At 41.2% G+C, this 18,513-nt stretch overlaps 1 protein-coding gene across 1 annotated transcript in view; it reads right to left on the reverse strand.

The window, feature by feature from the left end:
• The window catches only part of RNLS (renalase, FAD dependent amine oxidase), a 228,762-nt gene that overhangs the window by 59,948 nt on the left and 150,301 nt on the right, over positions 1-18,513 (reverse strand). The window lies entirely within an intron of this gene.

Raw genomic sequence — 18,513 nt, forward strand, 5'->3', positions numbered from 1 at the left:
CTAGTCCTCTATTGAATCTCCTGCTGATAAAGCTGTGATTTTACCAAAACTACAGCAAGCAGCCCAGTAAGTGACACATCACTGGAATCAGGATCTCTGCCTCTCCATTAGGCTGCTCCCTGATTAGATGGTAAAAACCTGGTAATAGGGAAATCCCTTTAAGGTTTTCTTTTAAAATAACTTTATTTTTTTGGGGTGGGGTTTCACCAGCAGATTTGCATCAGATTCATAGAGGGCTCAGCTCCATTGGTCTTTCCATTCGATTTTTGTTCTGAATGTGCACTGAAATCCATGTAAAATTTGACACATGTGAACGAGGCCTGGGATGAAATTCATATTTTTCCCTGATTTTTGAGCAGATTCTATCAATGCTGAAGCACATGTCATCTATAGCTGTGCAAAGAGTCAACAACTGCACTAAAATTTAAATTGGGATGTTCCATCCTGAACAGGAAGCTATTTTCAGAAAGTGACCTATTGTTTAAATCACGATTTTGTGTTACATATATTTTTTTTATATCTAAACCACGTAACACTGCCAATTAGTTAAAGTGAAACCGAAGGTGTAGAACAAGTGGCGCACCTTCTCTTATATGCAACTTTTAACATTGCAGAACCAACGTTAGCATCTCTTTAAAATAATCAGTCAGTGAAAAATAACGATTCAATAAATAAAAGCATTTATTGTGCTGATTAGGTTCCTAGAAGTCAGTCCGCCATGATGCATTTGTGTCATTATGGGACCTTCTATCTGAATGGGGTTTTCAAAATGGCAACTGGAAAAAGTTGGGGTATACAACGAACAATCTGGACAGTTATCAGTGCTATCTAGGCCTACAGACAAATGGTTGCAACCCCTTTGGCTCCTTCCAATCCATTTTGGATCCCCTTGTTTACTTTTGGTGTAAATTTTGCGAACTACGTTCTTTAGTAGCCGCCAGGTCCACACAGGCACAAAGTTGCTTGGTGCAAACAGGTAGATTTATTAAAGATAATAAATCTCCAGCATAAAGTCCATATAGCAACACAGGATCAAAGAGCGGGCTTACCCATTCTAAATTAAGTCCAGTCTTCGTCAGCCTCTGGCTGACACTGAACAACATGCAATAGGTCTTTCCACCTCTACACACAGACACTACTAAGGCAATACAGCTGCCTTAAATAGGCCTTCAAATCCCGGAGTGGAGGTATAGGAGTGACTAGCCACACCCAGCTCTTCTGCCCACTCCTAAAACCTGGACCCAAAATCAGGGCCCATTAAAAAAAACCCTCTCAGCAACTTGTCATTGCTGGAGCCTTCATTTCCGGGACTCACATCACCGAGGCTAGCCACCTTGGTGGCACATACCTCCCCATCCAGGATCTTTCCAGCAATTTGTAAAGTTTAAGTTCTCAACATGAAATTTATGGCATCATCCTTTCTATACACAGTAGACAATTAATTTGTGAGTTTATACCAAATATTGATGAGTCCATGTGGAATGGGTACTTGAAGAGGATTTTTCACCAAATTGTTCATGCAGAATAAAACATTTCTTTTGCTCCTCTGTTATGAAGATACTAGCAATCATAGTATTTGCTACCCAATCAGTTATTTTTTAAGTCTAAGTGGACATTACATTACTAGTGAGATTTTGCTGGTGGTGTGTCCGTCCTCTTTCTGACATGAGCCAATCATAAACAGGCAACAACATACTGGGGAAAGAACACGCCCCCACAATAGCACTGACAAACAGTCTCTCCTCTCTGCAGTGTAAAGACATTTGCTGTAGCACAGCAGACCTGAGTGTGATTAACTCAGCCTTTAGGTCTCAACTCTGGCAGTCTCATTTTAAACCCTTCTAGTAGCTGTGTGTTGCTGCCTGCTTATGATTAGTCAGCGTCAGAAAGAATAAGAACTATACGCATCCAGTGAAATCTCTTTGGTAATGCCCATTTGGAAAATTACTGTTTAAGTTTCAAATACTTTGCTAATCTCTCCGCAACAGAGATGCGAAATTAAAAATGGTTTATTTTCTGCTCTTCAGCGCCTCTTTAAAAATATAAGTGTTATTCCCGTTCTGACACTTATCCAATTATGCTGGTCTTTATTCCTGGTCCCATCTTGACAAAAGAAATGGTAGGAAAGGCCTGATATGCAAATTACTATCCTTAGTGTTGACCAGCCTTAGCAAGTTATTAGCTAAGTGGGCATTTCTAGCCATTTCTAGGTCATTGTTGAAAGGGTAGTTACAGGGGGTTGGTACAGGTATTTCTTTTTTCACCTTTTAACCATTATGAATGCTATGAAATATACCTTTTTTTAAACTTTAATTGGGGATTGTATAGTTCCACCAACATTAAATAAATGGGCAATATTAATAACAGTTGCTAAGTATCAAGTGAGAGTTGATGGGTGTTGGTGACACCTTTTGTTGATAGAAGTTTTAGCAACTTAATAATTCTATATATAATCTGCAATTAGGGCAGATTTAATATTTCAAAACAACAAAAAGTATATGATCAGAACATAAATGATTTCATACTGTTCATTTATCACGGCATTTAAATGTGGAGAAAAAACATCATCAATATTAGAAAGGAACCTCACATCATCACCATATTAGTCTGTAGGGTTTTTTTTTTTACGCATCAGTTCCTAACATTATGTCTCTACCCTATCACATACTGTCCTAGCTACTATAATCACACGGACGGCCACGTCACTGCCTCCCACGAGATTAGTACACTCGCTGATACGCGGTGTGCCGTTGTGAACATTCCCATAACATAATGGATTCCAGGTTGCCCTCATCCAAACAGAGAACATGCAAACAAACAGCAGATGAGGAATGAAAACAGTACGTTACTTTAATTCTAGGCACACCTTAAAAACTGCCAAGTACACAGGATATTGAAGCTTCAAGCCAAAGTAACTTACTTGTCAAAAACTTTATCGCAGCTCAACAATTAAAAAAACAAAAGCATACCATATTGAAAAATCAACAAATCTGATATTCACCGCTCTATTAGCAAGTCATACAGCCACAATCCTTCCCAATTCTGCACCGGGAAGTTTATTTGGTGACGTTGCGATGTCCACAGCTTACCTCTGTGGCCTCCAAGTCCAGTTCTGTGGTTAGTCAAAGAAAACCTGGTTGTCATTCTAGCATTTCTTAGTGCTATGGCGGCAGAGTTATGATACATTCAATCCCTGTTCCTTTGCTATGGGATTAGAACACAAAAATGTGCCTGGAAGCGAAGACTGGAAATTGCTGCCTAGAAGTAGAAAATATATTCAAATGATTTAGCAAATACTATGAAAGGGAGAATTTTGTGGTGGGTGTTATTCTTTATACCCTGTTAGCTGTGGATTTGTCTCTCCTTTCCCACACACATAGTGTAATCAATCATTCGGTAGCATTATGAAAAACATGTGCCAGAGAATAAAAGAAAAATATAATGGAGCCAACACTTTCTGGCTAACAAAAGAAGTAGTTTGCCTTCAGTAAGGTTTATGGATTGGTTGCTGTTGTCAAAAGTTTATTTGAGCCGCATCCAGAAAAAATTACAGAATAAATCAGACTTCTAGGATTATGTGATTTACGGTGCAACCGTCATCATTGAAAGTCTTGCGGGTTTTGCCAATAATTAATCAGATTACTAAGAAAAGAGTGACTATTGATTGAGGAGTGATGACGTTGCCTCCACTGTGTACAGTATATATTGTCATATATTGTCACTTTGCATATGCCTACGCCTGGAGTTTTGCCTAACCTCGGGCCCCTTGAGATTTATTGCTACCCCTATTACTTATAACGGGACATACTGTGAAATTTTATATGCATTCTGTGGGGAAAAAACAAACATGTCTGGGAATGCTTTCCAGAAATAAAAACCTCACTGAAGAAATACAACGGTTGGCTTTGATGTTGTGTTTCAATAGTCCTTAAAGTCAGGCCCCAAGTTTGTCATTTCATATTCCTCTCTCACAATTGTCATTGCACTACTAGAAAGGTCTTTGAGAAATCTTGAGAGCCAACATTTGTAGCTACCTGTTAAACCATCTTCCAAAGTGGCTTAGTTTGAACACAGACCGGTCACCAGTGCCTATTTGGTTCCTGGACATAGAAAGCCACCCAAATTGAAAAGGCTCCAAATTTCTGATGTCCTGCACCACCATTGTGTTTGCCATTCACACTTATTTTGCTACCCTACAATATGCCACTCAAATTGGGTTTCTCTTGTCAACACATGAAGCGTACATTTATTATACGGATGATGCATTATTAGAACAAAGGCTAAACTTGTATAAGAACAATGACTGGTGCTGAGTTATGTGCACTATGGATAGTATGTGATCATTATTGCTTTCATTATACTCATAGCCAGCCTTAAGCACGCGATGTAGTGCCTTCTATTACTCCCCATTAATGGTTTATTTTATTTATTTTACACACTTACTGTATATAGTGCTATTATAGGGTCTGTCCGGTCTTAAACTACAAGTCTGCAGGCCCTTGATGCGATTGCAGACTTGTGATTCCTCACAATGCACACACTACGCACTGTGAGGATTCTCCGGTACCAGGAGAGGAGGGGGCACGACTGCAAGTATTCAATTTGCATACACATGGTCACCAGCCGACTAGACTGCATCCAGCCAAGCTCAATGCAAGAGCAAGGCCGGATACAGTCTAGTTGGCATGTGATCAGAAGTATACAAATCACATACTTGTGGTCACATGACTCTGAATCCCCACAGCGTGCAATGCATGCGATGTGAGGATTCACAAGTCGGCAGTCACAGAGAATGAATGCAGACTTGTAGTTTAAGACTGAACAACCCCTTTAATTTCAATGGCTCTTTACAGACATCATCATCACTGTCCCCGTTGGGGCTTACAATATAAATTCCTTATCAGTATGTCTTTCGAGTGTGAGGAAACCGGAGAACCCGGAGGAAACCAACACAAACATGGGGAGAACATACAAACTTGTGGAGAGGTTGTCCTTGTTGGGATTTGAACCCAGGACCCCAGCGCTGCAAAGCATCAGTGCTAACCACTGAGCCACAGTACTGATATACTGTGTAAAAAATGCAGTTAAACAGTGTAGGGATAACATTGCCAGAAAGTTGTCTAAATAGCAGTAATCTATGTGCCCTATGTAATCACGCTGGTCATTCAAACCTTATGCCATCCCATATATACATGCACTTTGATTGGCGATAAATAGGCATTAAGGTTATTATAAGGGTACTACAACTGGAAACATAAGGTGCGGTTATAATATGGACAGTAGCTGTCATCATGAGCATTATGAAACTATTATATTGTCATTAGTGGATTTCATGACATCCCACCTGGCACAATGGTCGATAAGCCTAACTTTTTCATTTGAAGATAAATTTGTCAAAATTGTGGTGATTTAACTAAGGCAGTGTTATTTAGTTCAGATATTACATGTAAAAAGAAGGAAATAATATGCAAGACAAAAATAACTTCAGTTCATCATTTTCTAACATGTTGGCTCTTTGTTATTCGTGTAATAGGTTGCATTTCATAAAGATGAGAATAACACCTCGTTGAGTAAAGAGGCGCTGGGACCACAGACTGTTTTTAGTGGTTGGGAGGATGTATAAATAGTTACATGCTTTCCTATGGCCCAACCGCTATACACAATGCCAGACTGTAAGGGCAGGGATTATGTTCTTAGCAAAGCCTATAGATTTTTGGTTATTAAGCAGAGTTGATGGGTTGTTAAAGACCTAAACAGCTTTCCTCAAACACAAAATGTTCCAAAAAATAGATCTTTTTCACACACAGTTCCAGATTATTTTAGTGTGAGGTACATGACAGTCTAAATAGTGTAATACTAGTTTATATCGAATGCTACGTTATAGAACTATTCTCTTGTAGCAGGTTTACTACTTTACCATGTGGCGGGTAATGAAGCATAGCAGCATTGTAGTATAGAGCCATACGGGACATACCTGTGCCGCCATACAGCCTCTTGAAAATGTCTCCGTCACATGTACGAGGCCTTATAGGTTCACGACAACAGATAGAGATCCCAATTCATCAAGTCTGGCGGTTTTAACACCAGTCGTGATGGAAGGTGCACTGGAGTAAGAGGTGTCAAATTCATGAACAGGTGTGTGCCTCTTAAAAGGGTTTTCCCAAGAACAAAAGTTCATCTCCTGCCCAGGAGATGTGGTATGATCAGACCATGTTCCTGCACGGTCAGACACAGCCATTACACAGTACACAGCAGGGGCACATTTATAAGATTATCTCAGCACAGGAACATTTTTTTAACACATCCAATCGTGGAAATTATTATTATTCCAAGATCTATTGATTAAAATGAACTTTTGTTCTTGGGAAGACCCCTTTAATGAATTTGGTGCATCGTTCAGCTGCCGTTCGCCAGCATGAGTAATGCACAACAGTCACTTTTGTGGCAAAAATTATAATGAAATTATCGGCTGCCCTCAGCCTCACCCTTCAATGCCAAACTTTTCAAAAAGTTGTCGGAACTGGAAGGGACTAGCGTAAAAACTCCAACTGTCACAACAAGTTGCACAAAACTTTCTGGAAAAAATTGTTTGATAAATTGGCCATAATATATTATCCTGGGTAGAATTAAAGCACCCACTACAACTGTAATCCATAGTAAGGCTCCGGAGTATTCCCCACTGAAAGGCTCCAACACAAACCATTATATATCTTTTGTTGCCTATAGCCATGATATGCAAAAAAATATACAGTCTAGCATGTATTTTTTGCATCTGCTGTATAAGAAAAATACAGTCTACTAAGCTTTCCTATACTGTTAATAGTTATAATGTGGGTCTGTTAGTGGTCGTCTGGCAGCTGTAAAAATGGCTACCACAGACCAGCTTAGTGGAAGCCACTCCATTTACCAGGTCCCAGGGGTTGCTTTGGCCTTCACCCTTATTACCTGAAAAGAACCACTGGGACCCCTGGGTTGGGACCACAGAGTCAGCAGCTGGTTGATGGTGCAGGCTGGCAATAGTGGTCTGGAAGCCGGGTCAGAATCATAGAATGGTAGAGTTGGAGGGGGCCTCCTGGGTCATCTGGTCCAACCCCAAGAGAGCAGTACAAAATCAGAAGATGGAAAAATATTCCGAAAACAGGTCTATGTCTAAAATAGGGAATGGGCACAAGAACAACAGGAGCTTTGATCAAAGGGTGTAAACCAGGTAAGTAAAACTATATTTGGCAACCACCAACAGTAAGTTGGGAATTTTAGTAGGGTGTGATGCTGTTCTATAGGTAAAGGCAGAGAGCTGAATACTTCATCTGGACAGCACACACACACACATATTGCCAGATTGGACGCTACTACAGGTCCCAGTCACCCTAGTCTCGGTGGCTAGACAGACGTCTCCCCCATCACCAGCATTGTTAGAAGAATGAATATTGGATCAGACATTGCATTGCAGCAGGTCCTGGAGGAGACGTGACAATAATATGCTGATACAAGCCCCTATGTGTTCCCTTTATGTGCGGTAAGTTTCCGGCCACATACAACCAACTTAACAAAATAAAACACAATGTGAACATACCCTGAATCTCTAGATCCACATACTGTAAAATTCTGATATAATCAAGATATTAAAGCAAATTTTGTGGAGAAGATTTTGAAGCAAATTTACCCTTTTTAAAAATAAATAGGTGAAATTCATAAGATGTCCTCAGATCCACAGAAGTTTTTTTTTTAAAGATCCCGTTCATTTGTAATGTATAGTACGTTCGTATTCTGAAATGAATATCACTGCATTAATTAGGTCACAACAATTTTGAATATTGAGATTACCAGACCCCACAATGTCGTGAAGTGCCATGGTCACACTGCGATAGAATATCCAACTGTAGTGAGAATCTTCTAGATCATCCCTAGACAGATTAGGATAGGGGAATTGTAATTCAATCGCTCAATCCTTTTGTTTGGCGGAGAGAAAAGATGCTGCCAGCAGCTCCCTCATCGAGAATACAGGAGCTCTCATCCGATCAGAGTTTTCCCGTGTATGGGGGAGTCAGGAGAAATAGCTGTCAGTCGAACAAATTGGTAAGGCCAGCATTATAAATGGAAAAATATTGATTATTTTAAGAGAGTAGGACCAGGTTTGCCTTAGGTTTAGACAGGATAAAGAGCACAGCCCCTATATAAAAAAATAATCTAAGAAGAATAAGATCTTCTAAAAAGGGTCCCAGCCCAAAATACACTCAATATAATAATAAAATTTAGGTTAAGCACATTTTCAATTGTATGACTATAACAAACACTCCTTTACGTTACCCTTGGCTTGAAACATTTTGCTCAGGAATTTGCGCACCAGGCCACAAAGGGTTAAGGTCGAACGTCCCAAGACTAAAAATCTTATTTATTTTAATGTAGTTTTCCCCTAAAACAAAGCTGGCTGTCTGCCTGCGCTGTGGTTATTTCAAGCAGCAGAATGTCTTGCAGTTGCTCTGCTTGCGTAGGTGGTATCAAAGGTTATGAGAAAAGTCCCTGCTTGGTAGCAAGTCTTGCTCAAGTCAATGTATCCAATATGTGCTGCTAATCTGATAGGCAAAATCTATGCTCCATTTACTGCATCAGTGTTCTGCTTTACTAACGTTCTATCATCTCAGTAATGAGGGATCGAAAGTTTCCATGCATTGTACAGGGCGCACAACTGTTTCTCATAGTTAAGTGGAAGAGCATAAAACTTTTACTAAGTCGGAAAAATATAAACCGTGCCAGTAGTGAGAGATGTCATAAATCAGTCGATAAAACTGACGTATATTTTGTATTCTGATATGTCATAAAAAATTGTATTATTATTGTGTCAAATGTTTACAAAAAATTACTTTCACATTAACAGACCAATTTAACCCTCAACTGGTGAGGTGGCGTTTGCCACACCCCAGGGAATTTTTGTTCGGCTGCCATTCATTGAAAAATGCTGGTATGAGGATACGTGTCTCACCAGCTTCCATCCATTTCCTTGTCAACATGATGTCGTCAAGGCCTCTCTCTTCTGGCCACGCATAACAGAGCGAGCGGTCGCTAAGTGCTGTCTTGGCCTTGCTGAACCCCACATCACCACTCATGTAATTCTTTTTTACACATTTTCAAATTTTGAAAACTTCTTTATTTTTGCACAAATTTACAACTGAGTTTCCGTTTGTTCGTGCACTTGCTCTCAGGCAAAAAATGGCGAATTCCAGGACGTCTATGAACTCAGAAGATCCCCGTTTTGTGGATTGGGTAGCTTCAATCCTTGACAATGAAGAGAGTGATTTTAGTGGCGATAAAGGAGATGTTGTACCAGCCAATTTCCAGAGCGAACACAATAGCGAGTCTGAGGAAGATGCGCCTGAGGACAAAAGTGAAGACACTACATCAGCCTCAGATGACGATGACTCCCCACAATCACATCCACGTACAACGAATTCTTCTCAAACTTTCTATGGAAAGAACAAATTCAAGTGGTCAGGAGAACAGCCAAAGCTTGGCCTTGTGAATGCATACGTACTCTTTTAATCTTATCCAGCGAATCCAAAGAACAGTCGCATTGACTTTGTAAAGTCTCTTGCAAGAGCTTTGTCAGAACCCTACCTCAATGTTAGGATGCTGAACAATCAACTTCCATGCGAGCTGCGGCAGAACATTGCCCGAATTCTTCAGAAACAGTTGCCTACACCAAGAAAACGACAACTAGATAGACAAGTGAGGTGTGGCAAGTGTCCTAGGAAGAAGGACATGAAGACAAAATTTATGTGCGAAGAGTGCGAGACCCCAACTTGTGGTAATTGTACCGTAAGGTATTGCGTTGACTGTAAAAAATGACTAATTTCATGCAAACCAAAAAAGACAATATTCCTTTTATTTTTCTCTTGAACGGCTTGTGGTGTTTTCAGTTTTCATGTTAATACTTATATTCACTTGTTTTTGAAAAATTTTTGTGATTTTTATTTACATTATCCTAAAAGTCAGGTTTCATAATGCCCTCGGATTGAATTATCAAAGTATTACATTTTCCGATACTTGTGGGTGTCAAAAATTTGTTATACTCATGTGTAATCAATTGCCAATAAGAAAACAATTAAAACAAACGTGATCTTTGCATTTTCTGTAAAAATAAGAGATTTCTAAACACTGGGGTATAGGAAACCCCACATCACCAGTTGCGTGACAAAAACCCACCTCACCAGTTGAGGGTTAAAGTTGCTTTTAGTTGGCTCTTATAGAAATTGTTATGTTTAGAGCATGCTGTTTTCTTTTTTTAAGGGTTCCCCTGAAAATGAGTGGATCTCAGAGATCCAAAGAAATTAGTGTCAACGTGAAGGAATCCTTCAGGAAGTTTTAAACTTTCATACAGCGCCACCACCAGGGAACTGAGGCATTACATAACTAGCACAGAGTAGTTTTGAACACTTTAAAGGGGTTGTCCGGCATTAGGCTACTCTATGTGGCTGCAGACTTGTGAATCCTCACAACGCGAGCACTGCGCTGAGAAAATTCTCTGGTGCCAGTGCCAGAAGCAGCGGGCGTGTGACCATAAGTACGTGATTTACATAAATGCTGTTATAATCCGACTAGACATGTCCGGTCTCGCTCACTGCAAGTATATAGAGCGAGGCTGGACACATCTAGTCGAAATGTGGCCATATGCAAATCACATACCTGTGGTCACATGACTGCCCGCTTCCAGCGCCTGAGAATCTTTACAGTGCGCAGTGTGCTCAATGTGAGGATTCACAAGCATGCCAACTTGTAGCCTAATGGCATGCAACCCCTTCAGGCAATGATCCCATTCCTATGCTGCCCGATTCCCGTCACTGATTCCCTTCCTACTGCAGCAATGTCTTCCTATCACAGCGACATGTGACGTAATCTGTAATCTGCTACAGCTAGTGCAGTGGTCACATGTCCCTGTGATTATTGCTGCAACAGGAAGTAGAAATGAGCATGGGAACAGGCGGTGTCAGAATGAGAGTGGCGGGGCTCATATAGGAGCGTTTTGTTTATTTTTTTAAACTAATCCGAGATTTTTCTAATTTTTTTTTACTCCGTGTACACATTCTTTCAAGGGAATCTGTCACCAGGTTATTGCTACCTAATCTAGGAACAGCATAATGTAGAGGAAAAGATCTTCATTCAAGTGATATGGGACTTACTGGGCTTCTTGCTGTGGCTTTTTAAAATAATTGTTTTATCAGCAGGAGATTATCACTAGAGGTATTCTTGCTGCCATGTAGTCCTCCGTATTAATGAGCTCTGTATAACCCCACCCCTATCACTTATTGCCAGCTTTCTGCCTAAGCACAGTGTACATATGAAGCTGCCAATCAGTGGTGTGGGCGGGGCTATACAGAGCTCAGCATTCAGAGAACTGGTAGATCTGCAGCAGAGAAAACAAATTTTAATCAAAACTGCAGCAAGCAGCTCAGTAAGTGACATATTATTAGAATCGGGGTGTCTGTCCCTACATCAACCTGGTGACAGATCTTTTATTATTGTTTTACTCACTTATATAGCATCATTAATTCCACAGCGCTTTGCATAGATTATCATCACTGTCCCCATTGGGGCTCACAATCTACATTCCCTATCAGTATGTCTTTACAGTGTGGAAGGAAACTGGAGAACCCAGAGGAAACCCTGCCAAACGAGAGGAGAACATACAAACTCCTTGCAAATGTTGTCCTGGGTGGGATTTGAACCCAGGACCCCAGCGCTGCAAGGCTTCAGTGCTAACCACTGAGCCATTGTGCTGCCCTTTAAAGTTTTTAACTGGTTTTCAGTCTCTGGTTGTAAATCAACATGTTTCCACTCACCGATAGAAAGCAGAGATCTTTCAAAAGTGAAGAATTAAGGCAAATTGGAAAGTTGCAGAACATTTGACCATACAAATAGGCGTTGCTTATACATTTGCCTATAGATTTAAGTCATTCACATTACTGTCCGCTAGGAGCATCTTTACAAGCTGTTACAGTGCCTGATAGCCTTCCTTATCTTCCTCTAACAAGAGTTTTATGAAGCCTTTCTGGTGGGACTGAGTACAGCTACTGAACCAAATGCATCATTTCTTATAGATAATTATGAACAAAGAGGTTAATTGTAACTTTTACATCCACTTTATTTTCATGTGTCAGTTTCTTTGACGCTGCAGAGCTGAAGTTGAGTAATATGTTACTTATACATTTATCACTTAGGCCTCCTTCTATCTCTATTGAGGTCACTTTCAGATGTCTGAATATTTTGAGTACAGACCAAGACTTGTGGACTGTGACCGTGTGTTCGCAGACCCGAAATCAACAGCCTTACATACTGTGCGCATATGAGGCTATTGAGTTCGGGCCAAGAAATCTACGACCAGTTCAGAATTCACAGTCCATACTAGGACCGTGTTTCATGGACCTCCAGCCTTAACCATCAGCAAGAAGGTTGGAGGGTAACAAGTGGTGATATTATGAAGCCTACAGATTTCACAGGGGTTGAGGTTTTGCAATGCAACGTACGGCTCTATGGTCAGACTGCTAAATGTGGAAAGCTAAATCTTTCCTTTCTTCCTTTGAAAAGGGCAAACCATGACTAAACTGCAGCATGTGAACTTTGACAGAATGGTTAGGAAATTAGACCTAGTCATGTCGATAGGAAAGTATTAATGCGTCCCAACTGATGTAAAGCACGATACTAAATTATTATGGATTTTGAAAATAAGTCATGTTTATGCAGCTGAAAGATGGCTTTTACATGAAATTCCCAATTCTCATTACCATTACTGGGTTTGCAACAATAACTTCGATGGGATTTACAGTGTGTATAAAAAAACCTCTGCCAAGTTTTCCATGAATTGTGACTTCACAGATTGCTTCTGCCTTTCTATCTTGGTTGAAGGGAACTTGTCACTAGAAAAAACACTATTACCGTGCAGCTATGGGGTTAATCTGCAGGTTAACAGCGTTACTAACCGGCCCGGCGTCTGTTCGTAGCCGAATTCTGGGGGAGAAAATGAACTTTATTCCACGCGGCAGCGTTCCAGTTTCAGTCACGGGGCATCGCGGGTTCAGTCTGTAACCACACCTTCAGCCCTGACTGACAGCCGGATCCAGTGTCAGTCCTGCGGTTACAATCGCTGCTTTGTATACTCAGAGCGGTGACTGAACCCGCGGTGCCCCCATGACTGAAACTGGAACGCTGCCGGGGGGAATAAAGTTAATTTTCTTACCGCTGCATTCGGCTAAGTGCAGGCGCCGGGCAGGTTAATAACGCTACTAACCTGAAGATTATTCCCATATCTGCGGGTCAATAGCATTTTTTCTGGTGACAAGTTCCCTTTAAATCTTAAAGAAGTATTCTCAAAACATTACATTAACCTCAATCCATATGATGAAATGAGAGGAGGTGAAACATGCGCATCTCCACTCCATTCAAGACAAGGTTTATTCACAGGTGGGATGAAAATGGGTAAAACGCACAGGGATCAGTATGTTATCCCCTATTTAATAAATAAGGGATAGCTTAATATTTTTGGAATAAACCCTTATTCATATCTGAAAAAAAGTAGTAGTATTTATCTTGCACAATGTTAGAAATGTTTAGAGAACTTGCTGTACACGGTGCCCAAGAGTGCATTTCGGGAAGGAAAATGGGGCATGAGAAAGGGGAGCATCAATAAGCCAGAACAGCAACTTAAACTTTGACCTTGGTGACAGAAGACTTATCTAGTACTTTATCCAACCCAATCTGCCCACACTCCAACATAATTTCCAATCTAATATAATATTGCAGTAAAGCCATAGTTAGGCTCTGTTCAACTCATTACATATCCCATTAATTTCTAATAGTGTCCATCTGCTTTTCAGTGTCTTAAACTGCAATGTCAGTGCAGAAGACTATTTTAATTTTTGCCATCAAAAACATTGTAACCCAGGCGGATGTAACCAAGCTTAAGTGTGAACACAGGCAAATATTGTTTTTGCATTGCAGAACAAAGAAACTCAAAATAAGAAAGTAACCAAAATCAGGAAAACTTCTTTTATATAATTTTGTATTTCAGTGAAACAACAAATAGCAGATATATAGAATTGAGCCCTGGTGATAAAAGAAACTATTAAGAAATATACAATTTTCAGGATTTTCAGGATAAGTGACAATGTTGTACAGTTGGCTCAATGTCCCTGGCGTACCGTCATCATTTCTAAGAAATGGACATGAAAATTTAGTTACGCAGTCATCGAGATATTTGGTGGCCCAGTTTACACTACGTATTCCTCAAACATTCCTAAATATGACATCTAATGCTCCAAAAAAAGATGAAAAAAGTCCTAATTTCAACACTGCACACAGAGATTTTTCATACTTTTCTAGGATTACATTTGAACTGCAGATCAATAGCATGTGTCTATGTTACGTTGTAGAATCATGTGATATTTAGAAACTTCAATGACGTTTTACATCGGAACAGTTCAGTATTGCATCTTACCAAGGAAACCAACCTTGTAAACTACAAAATGGAGTACTGTAGTTCACCTGCCACATGGGTAAGGTTTCTTCTTATTGAATTATTACATGGTTGTTTTTCTGACATACTTTCATTTACACATATGTGACATAGGACAGATTGTATACATGTCAAGATTCCACCTATCAGTCATAATATAATACCTTCTATTCTTGCATGTGGCATGTGTTTTACCTACCCCAGGGTTTTTGCTTGTTGCTATTTTGCCTGTCCTGGTTATTTGTAAGAATGTTTTTAATAAAAATGTATATTTTATACACACTCCCTTTGCTCCTCCTCTTTTCAAGTATTCATTTAGGAGTGTTCTAGATTTCTTTATATGCATGAATGATCTATCATCAGTGTCGGACTGGGGAGTCTGGGGCCTACAGGGGGAATTGATCCTCGGGGCCCACCCTACAGCTATATGCAAATACCTGTTAGCCGTTATCCCCGTTATAGTGGAGCATTGACTGTAAATCACAGGCGGCTCCTGCACATCTACTGTGTGCCACTATAATTAGGATGTAAAATTACGGTAGTTTGCATTAAAGGGGTTCTTTGGTTAAAACAATTTATCACCGATCCATGGGATCCACAGGATCGGTGATAACTTATTGATCATTTGGCTCCGAACATTGGAAAACGCAGCTATCGGAAGAATGGGGAAGTTTTGTCCCTGACAGGACACTTAGCTCCCATTTTAAAAAGAAGCGGCAAGTGGGACATATGACCACAGATCCATTCAATCTCTTTGGGACTTCCAGAAAAAAAACAAGAGCAGCCACTGATGGAATGAATGGATCAGTGGTCAAGTCGCACATGAGCCTCAGTCTAGTGGGGATAAAAGCTCCACATTCTACCAGTCGGTGCAGGTCCCAGAATTCAGACCCCCACTAATCAATAATTTATCACCTGTGGAGAGGTGATTACTTGTTTTCCCCGGAGAACCCCTGTAAGTGCATCTTATTCCAAGTATTTAATCACAAATGGAAATAAAGAATATTCTCCTAATTAAATATCAGAGAGAACAAATGACCGCCATACACAACACAATCCACTATACCAACACCAATCGTATCACATACTATGGAAAAATACCGCCACACCATGACTGGCCTACATATTACCACCACATAGTGACCGAATAATACCACATACAAAGGAGAAATACCACCACACCGTGACCAGACCAGATATTAACAGCATATAGCGTCCAAATAATTCCCCCCAACTGCTCTGCCCCACCTTCTCCATCATTGTCATATCGCCCTCCTCCATCACCTTTGCCATATCTCCCCCCACCTCCTCCATCACCATTGCCATATCTCCCCATCTCCTCCATCACCATTGCCATATCTCCCCCCACCTCCTCCAGCACTATTGCCATATCTTCCCCTCCTCCTCCAGCACCATTGCCATATCTCCCCCACCTCCTCCAGCACCATTGCCATATCTCCCCCACCTCCTCCAGCACCATTGCCATATCTCCCCCACCTCCTCCAGCACCATTGCCATATCTCTCCCACCTCTTCCAGCACCAATGACATCTCCCCCACCTCTTCCAGCACCATTGCCATATCTTTCCCCCACCTCCTCCAGCACCATTGCCATATCTCCCCCCACCTCCTCCAGCACCATTGCCATATCTCCCCCACCTCCACCAGCACCATTGCCATATCTCCCCCACCTCTTCCAGCACCAATGACATCTCCCCCACCTCTTCCAGCAACATTGCCATATCTTCACCACCTCCTCCATCACCATTGCCATATCTCCCCCCACCTCCTCCAGCACCATTGCCATATTTCCCCCCACCTGCTGCAGCACCATTGCCAAATCTCCTCCAGCACCATTGCCATATCTCCCCCACCTCCTCCATCACCATTGCCATATCTCCCCCACCTCCTCCAGCACCATTGCTCTCCCTCTTACACCCGTCTTTTACTGCACCATTGCTCTTCCTCTTCTTCCCCCACCTCCTCCAGCATTATTGATCTCTCTCTTCTCCACCCACCTCCTCCAGCACCATTGGTCTCCCTCTTCTCCCCCACCTGCTCCAGCACCATTGCTCTCTTTCTTCTCCCCCCACCTTCTCAATGACCATTGATCTCCCTCTTCTCCCCACCTCCTGCAGCAACATTGCTCTCCCTCTTCTCCCACCACCATCTCCAGCACCATTGCTCTCCCTCTTCTCCCCCCACCTTCTCCAGCACCATTGCTCCCCCTCTTCTCCCCCCACGTGCTCCAGCACCATTGCTCTCCCTCTTCTCCCCCATCTGCTCCAGCACCATTGATCTCCCTCTTCTCCCCCACCTCCTCCAGCACCATTGCTCTCCCTTTTCTCCCTCCACCTCCTCCAGCATGATTGCTCTCCCTCTTCTCCCCCATCTGCTCCAGCACCATTGCTCTCCCTCTTCTCCCTCCACCTGCTCCAGCACCATTGCTATCCCCCTTCTCCCCCCACCTCCTCCAGCACCATCGTTCTAGTTAAAAAAAAAAAAAAAAAAACATTTACCCTGTCTGCTCCTTCCTTAATATATTGCAATCATCATATTATGTACTCACAATTGCCCATTTTGCCCTTCTACCCAGTTAGTTCCTCTGTTTTCCATTAGATCTATGACATCACGTGTTTAAAAACAGACTAGCTGAATTCTACTAAGCTCTATGTAGAACCAGGAAGTCTATTTTTCCCTGCATGAGTCCTCATTACAACTACAATTCTACATCACTGCAAAGTCCCTGACAGCCCATCCCCACCCCCTATTTCACTCCTGACCCAGCTGCTCCTTCTTCCCCCTGCCAGGGACTTTTGCAGAGATGACTCATAGAGTGAAAATTGACCTCCTGTTTCTACATAGAGCATCTAAATTTCTCCTTGCGGATAGTGAGTGTCTGCAAACTGAGTTTCTGGTAATGGCTTATATCCTAAGTCATGTGATAAGTCTCGTTAAAGGGTCACTATTGACTTTTAGGATTGCTACTTCCTGTAGGTGGCACTAGAGTTCTAGTCCTCTTCCTCTCTGAAGAGACAATTTACATAGAGCATCAAAGGATTCAGCTAGTCAATTTTTAATCACATGATGTCATAGACCTAATGGAAAAGAGAAGAATTAGCTCGGTAGAAATGCAAAATGAGCAATTGTAAGTACACAGTGCCATATAATACGATGATTGCAGTATATTAAGAGGATAAAAATTTTGATGGAAGCGCTTCTTTAATTGTCTTTTGTTGTTTGCTACATCATACATGGGGGTCCTTTATTGTTGAAAATCCCCTTAGACTTTTGTGATTATGGGATTTGTCTTAATCACATTTATTATTATTGAGTTCTCGGTGTCATTAGCATATTATTGTTTGACTAATACAGTGCATTGTGAAAGTATTTGGCCCCCTTGAACTTTTCTACCTTTTGCCACATTTCTGGCTTCAAACATAAAGATATAAAATTCTAATTTTTTGGAAGAATCAACAAGTGGGACACAATCGTGAAGTGGAACGAAATTTATTGGATATTTTAAACTTTTATAACAAATTAAAAACTGAAAAGTGGGGCGTGCAATATTATTCGGCCCCTTTACTTTCAGTGCAGCAAACTCACTCCAGAAGTTCAGTGAGGATCTCTGAATGATCCAATGTCGTCCTAAATGACTGGTAATGATAAATAGAATCCACCTGTGTGTAATCATGTCTCTGTATAAATGCACCTGCTGTGTGATAGTATCAGGGTTCTGTTTCAAGTGCAGAGAGCATCATGAAGACCAAGGAACACACCAGGCAGGTCCGAGATACTGTTGTGGCGAAGTTTAAAGCCAGATTTGGATACAAAAAGATTTCCCAAGTTTTAAACATCTCAAGGAGCACGGTGCAAGTGATCATATTGAAATGGAAGGAGAATCAGACCACTGCAAGTCTACCAAGACCCGGCCGTCCCACTAAACTTTCATCTCGAACAAGAAGAAGACTGATCAGAGATGCAGCCAAAAGGCCCATGATCACTCTGGAT

The sequence above is a fragment of the Phyllobates terribilis genome, unplaced genomic scaffold, assembly GCF_046119375.1.
Source record: "Phyllobates terribilis strain yellow unplaced genomic scaffold, ASM4611937v1 Scaffold_5__5_contigs__length_657084704, whole genome shotgun sequence".
In the NCBI taxonomy this organism is placed as follows: Eukaryota; Metazoa; Chordata; class Amphibia; order Anura; family Dendrobatidae; genus Phyllobates; species Phyllobates terribilis.